This window comes from Oncorhynchus nerka, linkage group LG9b (assembly GCF_034236695.1).
Source record: "Oncorhynchus nerka isolate Pitt River linkage group LG9b, Oner_Uvic_2.0, whole genome shotgun sequence".
Classification (NCBI taxonomy): Eukaryota; Metazoa; Chordata; class Actinopteri; order Salmoniformes; family Salmonidae; genus Oncorhynchus; species Oncorhynchus nerka.
Window position 1 is genome coordinate 12,223,767 of NC_088424.1, and position 11,789 is coordinate 12,235,555.

Sequence of the window (11,789 nt, forward strand, 5' to 3'; positions counted from 1 at the left end):
TTCTCCTGCATTGGATACGGTCGCTGTCCGTGGTTCTGAAACAGTGCTCCGATCTCCGTCATCAAAATACAAATTATAAAGATTATTTTTATTCATTATGTACAGTATGATGGTAAACACTGATACCTTTTGTGTGCAATTTCTCCTACTGCACAAATGCAATGTTACCCAGTGTACAAAGAAGGTCAACAAGAAGAACCACTGCACTCCAACACCTTCCCAGAACCAGACCCAATACATTCAAATGTGTACTGAACAAAAATATAAATGCAACATGCAACAATTTCAAAGATTGTATTGAGTTACAGTTCATATATGGAAATCAGTCAATTGAAATACGTTCATTAGGCCCTTATCTATGCATTTCACATGACTAGGAATACAAAAAACGGTATGTTGATTGTGGCCTATGGAATGTTGTCCCACTCCTCTTCAATAGCTGTGCTGGAACACGCTGTTGTACACGATCAGAAAACCAGTCAGTATCTGGTGTGACCACCATTTGCCTCATGCAGCGTGACACTTCTCCTTCGCATAGAGTTGATCAGGCTGTTGATTGTGGCCTATGGAATGTTGTCCCACTCCTCTTCAATAGCTGTGCGAAGTTGTTGGATATTGGTGGGAACTGGAACACGCTGTTGTACACGAACATGCTAAGGCCTAAGGATCTCGTGACGGTACCTCTGTGCATTCAAATTGCCATTGATAAAATACAATTGTGTTCGTTGTCCGTAGATTATGCCTGCCCACACCATAACCCTACAGCCAACACAACGCCATATACGTGGTCTGTGGTTGTGAGGCCGGTTGGACATACCGCCAAATTCTATAAAACATTGAAGGCGGCTTATGGTAAAGATATAAACATTCAATTCTCTAGCCACAGCTCTGGTGGACATTCCTGCAGTCAGCATACCAATTGCACGCTCCCTCGAAACAAGTCAACCAGCGTTTTTCCTTGCTCCTATTTTTCTCAGTCTCTGTCTCTGAGACATCTGTGGCATTGTGTGGTGTGACAAAACTGCACATTTTAGCGTGGCCTTTTGTCTCCAGCACGAGTTGCACCTTTGTAATGATCATGCTTTTTAACCCACAAGAGTCTACGCCCTGTCTGGGCCGAGGGGTTTGTATCGGCCTTACTGCTATTAGCCCATACAAACACATTGAATAACAGATTCACTACATGGAACTGAAGTGTCTGTCCTAAATCTGAGAGAGTTGATGAATATATATATATTTATATGTATGTATATTTTTTGCATGTTTTTATCCACCTCTTTTTGGCACTAAACAGTCTAAGCCCTGGGGGGGGGGGCTATGTAACACTTCTGCGTTAAATAGGCGGATTGAGACTGCTAGGCTACCTGCCGCCTTACATTTGTAAATTATGTAGAATATTACAATTTAAATAAAAATAATGCAATACTAATTCTTCACACTAACTAGCGTCAGTTAAAGAAATTTACATTTTTTTTCTCCAGCAATTGTCAATGATCAAGAATCCTGCCGAACAGAGAGTGTATGCTCCACCAAGAAGAAACCAAGGAAGCGTTCGCTCATTTCCAGGATGTTTTCAGCTATAGGCAAAGCCTTTTCCAGTCCCTTTACTTCCTGCTATAAAAATAAGAGCACCTAATCTATATTTCAAAAGAAATATTTGAAATTAACATAATTGTATTAATTCTTCATGTTGAGTGTTTTTCATTATATATTATTGGATGATATAAAGTGTAGTAGTAGTAGAAGTTGTATAGTTGACTATATTACTTTTAAGATACATAAAAAAGAATAAGAATAGTGTGCACTTCTAGGTACAGTAGAAGTATGATGTTTACATAGACCTTAGCCAAATACATTTAAACTCAGTTTTTCACAGATCCTGACATGTAATCCTTGTAGAAAATCCCTGTCTTAGGTCAGTTAGAATCATCACTTAGAGTGTTGGACTAGTAACCGAAAGGAGCTGACAATGTACAAATCTGTCGTTCTGCCCCTGAACAGGCAGTTAACCTACTGTTCCTAGGCCGTCATTGAAAATAAGAATTTGTTCTTAACTGACTTGCCTAGTTAAAAATATTTATTTCAGCTTTTATATCCTTCATCACGTTCCCAGTGGGTCAGATGTTTACATACACTCAATTAGTATTTGGTAGCATTGCCTTTAAATTGTTTAACTTGGGTCAAACGTCTCAGATACAGAAGAATAAGTCTATGATGGTATGATAATGATTGAGATGGTGATTATAATAATGATGACTAGCGGTACCCCACCCTACGGGCGGTAAATCATTGGATCTGATGAATTAAATTCAATGCAGTTCAATCTTTGAGGGCTGCAACCATAGAAATACAATTTATTTACACTAATAATAAGCTATTGTCAACTTCCCGTCTATGCTTATCTTGCTCATTGCTCACTGTCAATTGCTGACTGTTACCCTATGCGTGCAACTATTATTGATTTCTCACAGAAAAATAATTTGGTTGCAAATGTACCTGGGGCCATGTAAATAATTGTTAGGCTACTCGTTTTGAATCCACCGGTGACCATAAAAGTCTGTGTGCGACTTGGCACAGTAAAATAATTTGGTTACTGACCTGCCCTACATCATAGAAGGCCCTTCAAGTCGGAACTAGGAAATGTTGACATTTCTGACTCACTAACTCATCATGGAATGATGATTTCAAGTTTCCCACTTGTGAAGTATCAGAATCAACCAGTAGGAAGCTCTACGCTAAAAACTTACATTCATTTTAACTCTGAGGTTCCAAGTTTCCGATGTCATGTGAATGCGTCAATAATTGCTCTGGTAATTTTGAATGTTCAGTCAGTGAGCATTATGGGTAATTATCCTACATACTTATATCAAATACTTTATGATAGCATCATCTCCTGTAGTAACAGTGCCATTCCAAACACAATAAATGTGAAAATGAACAAAGATACAAAATATTGCTAAAGTGAAGAAAATCAGCTCAAAATTGTAGGAGGAAATGCCCCTGCAGCAGGGAGGCTTACGGTATTATAATATATTGTAGATAATATTTATATAATTTGTGTATTTACGGTATCAGTACGCATACAAATGAAAGTATATGCTAGGGATTGATCCTGAGGGATTGACACTGAGTGAACAAAACATTAAGAACACCTTCCCATTGAGTTTCCCCCCTTGGTGGTGGACCATTGTTGATACTCAGAGAAAAGTGTTGAGCGTGAAAATCCCAACAGCATGGCAGTTCTTGACACAAACTTCTACCATACTCTGTTCAAAGGGACTTAAATATTTGGTCTAGCCCATTCACCCTCTGAATGACACACATACACAATCCATATCTCAATTGTCTCAAGCCTTACAATATTTTTTTTAACCTGTCTCCTCCTCTTTATCTATACTGATTTAAGTGGATTTAACTAGTAACATCCATAAGGGATTATAGCGTTAACCTGGATTCACCTGGTCAGCATATGTCATGGGAAGAGCAGGCGTTCTTAATGTTTTATACACTCAGTGTAACTCATTGGCACTGAAATAAGTTATTTTCAACCATTAACTGGGGCCTTGTTGAGGCCTTATCTAGGTAAGTAATTGCTGATTGATAATAAAGTATTATTTTGATGTATGGAATTGACTCAACATGTTTGAGGTGGGGGATCAATACATGTGGGGGAAGAATGTGGGGGGGGGGGGCGTCCATGTTTGTGTCTGTACTCTGAGGTGTGTTTGAATATGAATGAGCAGCATCCTATCCCGTCCTTGCAGAGTGATCTTCCTTGGCCTCATCACATGTCTCAGTGGCTCCTCTTTAGAAGGGAGGGGGACACCACCACGGGACAGCCCATACACTCATCGCTAGAGATCGAACTTCAGACTCCCTCCAAAACCACTGAACCCCTCAACACACCGAAAAACTTTACGATGCACACCCTTAGAGGGAGCCGGAACAGGATAACTCCCTCCAAACTCACAAAGACATAGAGGAGGAGGAACTATCCAACACCCAGGGAGAGAGAACGAGTGACCTCAGTCGAATACAGTCAGAGGTGGAAGAGGCGTTAGATAGAGGAGGAGGTTACCCCAGAGGCCATTCCTCCTGTTCATGTGAGCAAGAAAGAGCAGAAGGCTTCTGATCAGCCAAATGGCAGGCAGAGGGAGAGGTCATAGTGATTCACACCCACAGAGAGAAAGACAACCCACACAAGCTCTTGGTTGAGATGAACCACACAGAGGTAGAGGCAGAGGGCTTTCAGGGCTAGCCAGTCAGCCTGCCTGCTCTAATCCTCAAGTCAATTGTATTTAAATTCATGCTCATTAAAGATTTTTATTCAATAATTGAAAAGTCCCATTTACTTAATGATCATTTTTCACTGTTTTCAACCCTCAAGAACCAGGGTGAGTCTGGGTCACCCTTTTACTGGGCAAACACAACTTGCATATCATCATAGACTAGGCCGAAACTTTAATCTTTGAACCTTGCTTGAATAAAACAATGCATTTTTTATAGTGAGCAAGAGTTGGGCTTTTTCCTTTTCTATGATGATTCAAATTTTTGGTTGTACCTCAACTCAACGTTGGTTGAGCGCCCTCCGTTTTTTTATCGTGAAATAATACATATTTTTTTAAATGGACAAAGTAAATTATTCAAAGCATTAAATTGGGGTGTTTCCCACTTATGTACACAACCTACTCCACACTTGCAAAGTGAAAGTTTATAGAAAAGTTCTGAAATTAAGTAGTAAACAGAAGAAAAGCAGAATTTAGTTCAATTAAAATGCGAATAATTTAATGGTCTATGGTTCAATCCCTTTTCTGCAGGTGTGATGAATAATTAATATTGTTCCTCCTCTTCCTTGTGGCAGGCGCAGCAGCACACTGCCCTCCAAAGCCTGCAAAACAATCGCAGGACTGCCCCTTTCCTAGCTCTGCATGGAACATCCAGTGTTACGTCCTTGGTGACGTGTGGGGTGACATCCGGGATGACCACAGCAACATCCTCTGGAAAGGGAAAAAGAGGAACAGAAAGTAAACAAATGCAAACCGTAGCTTCTAAACACTGGCCAGTTGAAAGGTTCTACTAAGATGTCATGACAAACGGTACCTGTCAGAGTGCTCTCTAAGTGTTACTCACCTGCTTGGATGTCAGCTGGCAGAGTGGCGAAGACGGCCATCGTGAGAGTCCTTTCTTCAGGTGTGACGTCCACAACCTCCAAGAGGGAAGAGATGGGCTCTGCCTCTGTATTAGGGGTGATGTCCACCACATTCAGGTTGGGAGAAGCTGGGTCTGCCTCTGTGTTAGTGGTGATGTCTTGTACCTCCAGGTGGGAAGAACCCGGATCTGCCTCTGTGTTAGTGGTGGTCTTGAACCTCCAGGTGGGAAGAACCCGGATCTGCCTCTGTGTTAGTGGTGATGTCCACAACATTCAGGTGGGAAGATGCCGGGTCTGCCTCTGTATTAGGGGTGATATCCTCAACCTCCAGGAGGGAAGATGCTGGGTCTGTATTATGGGTGACAACAACAATCCTGATGAGCTCTACTACTACAAGGTACCAAGATGTCATCAGAACAGGCGTCTGTCAGAGTGCTCTCTATCATTGCTACTCACCTGCTTGGATGTCAGCTGGTAGTGTGGTGGAAACGGCCACCGTGAGGACAGGGGGGACTGGTAGGGTGGCTGCAGGGGGCTGGAAGCAGCTCTGCACCTCGTCCGCCACAAAGGCACAGACAGATCTTGTATAAAAAGGGCTCTGCAGGTCATCGGTGGAGAAGGACTGACTGATTCTCCCGAGGATCGACCGCACAGAGTCAAAAGCAGCAGCCCGGGAGAAAGGGATGTGAGGGGAAGGGTCCTTTAACATGCAGGAGAGCTTCTCCACTACGGCCGCCACCATGCCCACGGCCATCCCACTTATAAGGATTGAGTGCTCTGAATGGCCTTCCTCTGGCTGAAGCCACAGGGCCAGGAGGAGCCTGGGCACCACCTCCACCACCACCTGAGATGGGCTGAGCAGGTTGCTACAGGGCTCATTGGACTGCTCGCCCAGCATGCTCCTCACAGCTCTTTCCACGATGCTGTGGACCTTACGATCGCTGAAATCAACAATAAGGAGAAGACAAAGCTAAACGATGTGCAATGTGCTCACAGAAAACACTGTCTTAGTCTGTTTCTGCGTAGTTCCAGATGTGTAGATAAATGGGTCAAGTCATATGCAGGGCAGTACATGGAACTCACATGTCAGCTGGCGAGGTGGGGTGCATGGAGCGGCGGAGCTTGCAGAAAGCCTCGTGCTCTATGTTCATCATTTTTAGGCAAGTGTTTACTTCCCAGGCCTGCAGTATGAAACAGGAAGTCCCATTAGTGTAATTTCACAACAGATCTATTCTGCTGTGCTAACTCGTTGTTGAAAGGCTAGTAGTAAAGAGCTCACTAACTTGTAGTATGTCTCTAACTCTCATTCTCTTACCAGCAGAGCGAGGTCGTTTCCCTCCTCCAGGCTTCCCTCCTTCCACACCCTTCAAATATAACACAGAGCAATTCAACTTTCCTGGCTTCAGATTTTTCTGTCGTTTATTTTACCCACACCTCCTGGAGTGCTGCTGGTTGCAGGGAATGGCAGTGAAGGTGAGTGCTGACGTGGTACTCACCTCTCCCTAAGGGATTTTTTACCCTGAGACACCAGCCAGTTGCTCATGTGCTCCGTGGTGACATGGGGCGGGACCTGGCCTTGACTCTGGAGCAGCAGATAGTGGACCATGAGCTTCTTCTGCAAGATAAGGTAAGGTGTGAGACCGTGCCACGAAATATCATATCGTGTGCTTTCAGAAGGGCCTCTCGCAACATTTCACAACTGCTCATGCCTCACAATTTGCAAGTGATAGGAAGAACTCTTATGACCACCTTCTCTAAACTGTCTTGAAATACAACTCTCTTTCTGTTGTTTATGTTTTTGTGGGATGAATCTTACCTGTTTATTGTAATATGTTTCCTCCCAGCTGGCCTGCAGAGTCTGAAAATAAAGGCTGCTTCTACAGAATTCCTTTGAAGATAATGAAAATAATGATGCTTTGTTATGCACATTATGCACAGGCATTTACAGTATGCTAAAATACATTTCTCCTAAGATTACCTTTGTGGGACCATAAGTGAACTCGGGAATGCACCAAACCCTATCCATGGTAAGATGGGGAAGAAATGCAGCGCTATAGATACACGGGATGCTCTAGAGATAACAGGAATGACTTAAAGTCACAAATGATCAATGGCTGGAGTCCTCCAATATGCTGCACTTAGAATTGAGTTGTAGGCGATGTTTGGCGCAAAATAGAATGTTTACATTCTACACATGGAATGTGTAGAACCTGTATAATTGGGTATGCTTCTATGTCTTTATTTCGTGAAACATTAAACTCTTTATTATGTCATAATGTGTATATGAGGATGTAGGAGCCCGTCCAGAATCATGACCCGATTATCCAGGTGCATGTTGCTTAGACCAACTAATCCAACCTTGGTTTACAAGTTAAATACATTGTTTATATATGCCTATACAAATCTATCGACCACATCCATTTAAAGCAATGATTGTCAATTGTAAATGTGGTTGTTGTGTGATCCTGTTGTGCGGCTTGAGTGTCAGTCCCCTTAAGCACATTATTCCAATATTTTTCCAAGCTCGGAATTGACACAATGGATACTTTTGAAAAGATATTTGGTTAAAAATAAGAGTATGAATGACAATAAACGTATGACTTGGATTGTATGAATAATAGTGTAGTAAACAGTATCGCTCAGCGTGGGAACTTTTGGTATTTGGAAAGTATCCGTTATAAGTCTCCATGACATGTATCACTTCGTTGTCTTGTTGGTAATAGTAAAAATGCATGACAGTCCGCATTGTAATCGTCTAACAGGTGTTTATCATTTTGCTTCTCACATTAACCAGAAATTTGAGAACGGAATTTCTTACAATTGTACCTATGATGTACAGACACACGAAAGCTGTACAGTGTCGTTTGAATAATCAGTTTCATTTATTTGCAGATGTATTCCCTATTATTTACAAATGGAAAGATGTAACATTTGAAATGAATGTGGCAGAACAGTTTAGCATAGAGTTCCTGTGGGAGTCTTCTCCTTCGGTGTTTTTGCCTCCTAGGCCTCGTTTCTAATTACATGGAATTTCCCCAGTGCCAACCTCACACGAGATGGCTGCTGTTTACTGTCATGTGGTGCTGAATGACAGATATCGCTATGCCAATATTGCTGCTGTCCATGGTCCTGAAATTTACAATCTTGCCTATTTGCATATGTACGACTGTCCAAACTTGACCCCACACACATACACAAACATTAATGCTAATCTCTCACACACTTTTGAACATTGCACATCCTGCAACAACACACTGAAAGAGCATTTTATTCCAAGTGTGTTTGTGTTTGAATAAAGACCCGAAGAATGAAATCAATGTGTGGATGTTGATTGGACAATGTATATGTGCTTTGCAGAAGCCATTCACTATGATGAAACTGGCTCTCATGAGGAAGACCCAGAGTTACCTTTGCTGCAGAGGATAAGTTCAGTAGAGTTAACTGCACCTCAGATTGGAGCCCAAATAAATTCTTCACAGAGTTCAAGAAACACACACATCTCAACATGCACTGTTCATAGGAGACTGCATGAATCAGGCCTTCATGGTCGAATTGCTCCATTGAAACCACTACTAGAGGACGGACTCCAATAATAAGAAGAGACTTGCTTGGGCCAAGAAACACGAGCAATGGACCTTAGACTGGTGGAAATCTGTCCTTTGGTCTGATGAGTCCAAATTGGAGATTTTTGCCTTTCAATGTGTGTGTAAAGAATCCAGGGTGTTTAGTTGGGTCTACTCTTCATTATAAAACTATTTGTTGAATTGTTTTAAAATCCATCAGAAGCTGAATAAGTCTTGACGGGGACAGAGCTTGTTTTGCCAAGGAAAGTGAAAAGGACTGAGGGAAAGTAAAATGGAAAGTACATGGAAAGGAACATGGAAGAACCTCAAAGAACATTGCATTTTCAAGATCATGTAACATCAAACATAACATCAAAATGCATCTTATATTCCTGCCCTTGCAGAAAAACCACATGATTTCAACTGACATTTTATGTGAAATCATGTGAAAACATGTTTTGGAACACAATGTGATCACATTTTCATGTGTAGTTTAATGTAATCACATGTTGCTTTACATGTTATCACATTATCTTCACATAAGATTACATGAAAACATGTTTTTGGAACACTTCCCGTGTTCACATGTGAAATTCATGTGATTTTTGCGTAAACGCCCTGCAGTTCCACACTCAAGGCTCTTAATAATGCTTTAAATGCACATGTACGATTGTGCATGTGTAATGGGTTGAAAACAAAGTAACTAAAAACAGACACCCATTTATTATTTATCTCCCCTAATTGTTTCTGTATTTGTCTTAATGTATCTAAATTGTATTTTCTACATACTTTATCGTCAGCAGTCCATCAGGCCAATAGATGGCGGTGTTGCACTGTTGTAGCAGGAGAAACAGCTAGTTTTGGCCAAGCGCTCACCATTCTGCAGAATAAGGACCAGAACTTTACAGAGGTAAACTGTGTCTGTTCTTTTACTATTACAGGTATGTAACAGCACTTCAAACATTCAAATATATACACAATATGTAATAACATGCTATTTAACAACTTTGTCAAGATATTATCACGTTAGGAAAGGTTTTGTTTTGGCTTTGTGTCGAACTGAGTGAGAGAAGAAGGTGATTTACATTGAGTGAGAGTATATGTTAGCTTGATGCTAGCTGAGGTAAAAAAAAACATTTACGAGTCACAGAGACTATGTTTACTGAGTAGCTGACTTGTACTGGATTTAGTCTAGGAGATTTATTTTATCAAGAATCCATTTGTTAGGGATTTCTGAGTTGGTTTTACATGTTATTGGTTGTTTTGTGTAAAATTGAATTTTTTTGACCCCTCCTGAGGTGGAAGTTTAGTCGTGTTTCTTATACCAATCACATCCTCTCAGATCTCCACAAGTACATAGGGATTAGTTGTCCATTTGGGATAGGACTGCAGGCCATCTATCCCACCTCACACCTTTACACACCTGGTTATCCATCCTTCTAGCTCTATAGGCCACAGTAGCATAGGTTACAGGTTTGTAGTCAAGCCACAGATTTCAGGTGAGATCCCATGATACGCTCAAATCAAATCAAATCAAATCCAATTTTATTTGTCACATACACATGGTTAGCAGATGTTAGTGCGAGTGTAGCGAAATGCTTGTGCTTCTAGTTCCGACAATGCAGTAATAACCAACAAGTAATCTAGCTAACAATTCCAAAACTACTACCTTATAGACACAAGTGTAAGGGGATAAAGAATATGTACATAAAGATATATGAATGAGTGATGGTACAGAGCGGCATAGGCAAGATACAGTAGATGGTATTGAGTGCAGTATATACATATGAGATGAGTATGTAAACAAAGTGGCATAGTTAAAGTGGCTAGTGATACATGTATTACATAAGGATGCAGTAGATGATATAGAGTACAGTATATACGTATACATATGAGGTTAAATCAATGACTGGAGTTTTTCATTGATAAAAACAAATGACTATTGAAAGTGCAAGTCGGTATCGTGCATAAATTTACTGGTCTCTGTGGTGATTTTAGAAGGCTGTGCCTATTTCTACTTTTACCCCATTCTTTAAGTACCCAGGCTGTGTTGTAGTCAGGATGGCTGTGCGGTCTAAGGCGCTGCGTTCAGGTCGCAGTCTCCCATGGAGGCGTGTGTTCAAGTCCGGCTTCTGACAGTTGTTTAGTTCCTCTCAGGAGTCATGCTGCTTAGCAGTAATATGAAGATGATGAAATAACAATTTATAATAAACACTCTCAAATGCAAACCTTCTGGAGCTGAGCAAAGATCAAGGAAAATAAGAAAACAGCTGTACTTAATAACAAATGAATGACGGCAACATTTGATTTTATTGCATTATAATGAGTTAATGAGTTACTGCATTGTCCTTCAGGTGTAAAATTATCATTTTCTGTAGGCTATGCCTGGTGGCCCATTCAGTGCTGACAAGCCTGTTGTCGTGGCTGAGTGGTTAAGGCGATGGACTAGAAATCCATTAGGATCTTCCTGCGCATGTTCGAATCCTGCCGACAACGAAATTGAATTTTCTTCACCCCTCCGGAGGTTGAAGTTTAGTCGTGTTTCTTATACCAATCATATCCTCTCAGATCTCCACAAGTACATAGGGATTAGTTGTTCATTTGGGATAGGATCCCACCTCACACCTTTACACACCTGGTTATCGATCCTTATAGCTCTATAGGCCACAGTAGCATAGGTTACAGGTTTGTAGTCAAGCCACAGATTTCAGGTGAGATCCCATGATACACTCAACAATACAACAACACGATTCTCATGAATAACCATTAATCCATTTGCTAAGATTTCCCCCATTTTGACATGTGGAAACCTGTTGTCACTCTTACCCTGACGGATAGCTCCAGACACTTTTTTTGGTCCTATCTGAGGCATTTTTAAATTCATGTCAAAATGGCCATATTCTGAAGACACTCTTAAAGTCTGCAGGGTAATCGAACTGGCCACATCTAAAGTCATTGGTGAGAAACCTTGTTAAACCCTAAAAATAAATAATAACACGATTGCGTTGAAAATACCCATTAAGCCATTTGTTAAGATTTCCCCCAGGTGGACCTGTTGTCACTCTTACCCTGATGAT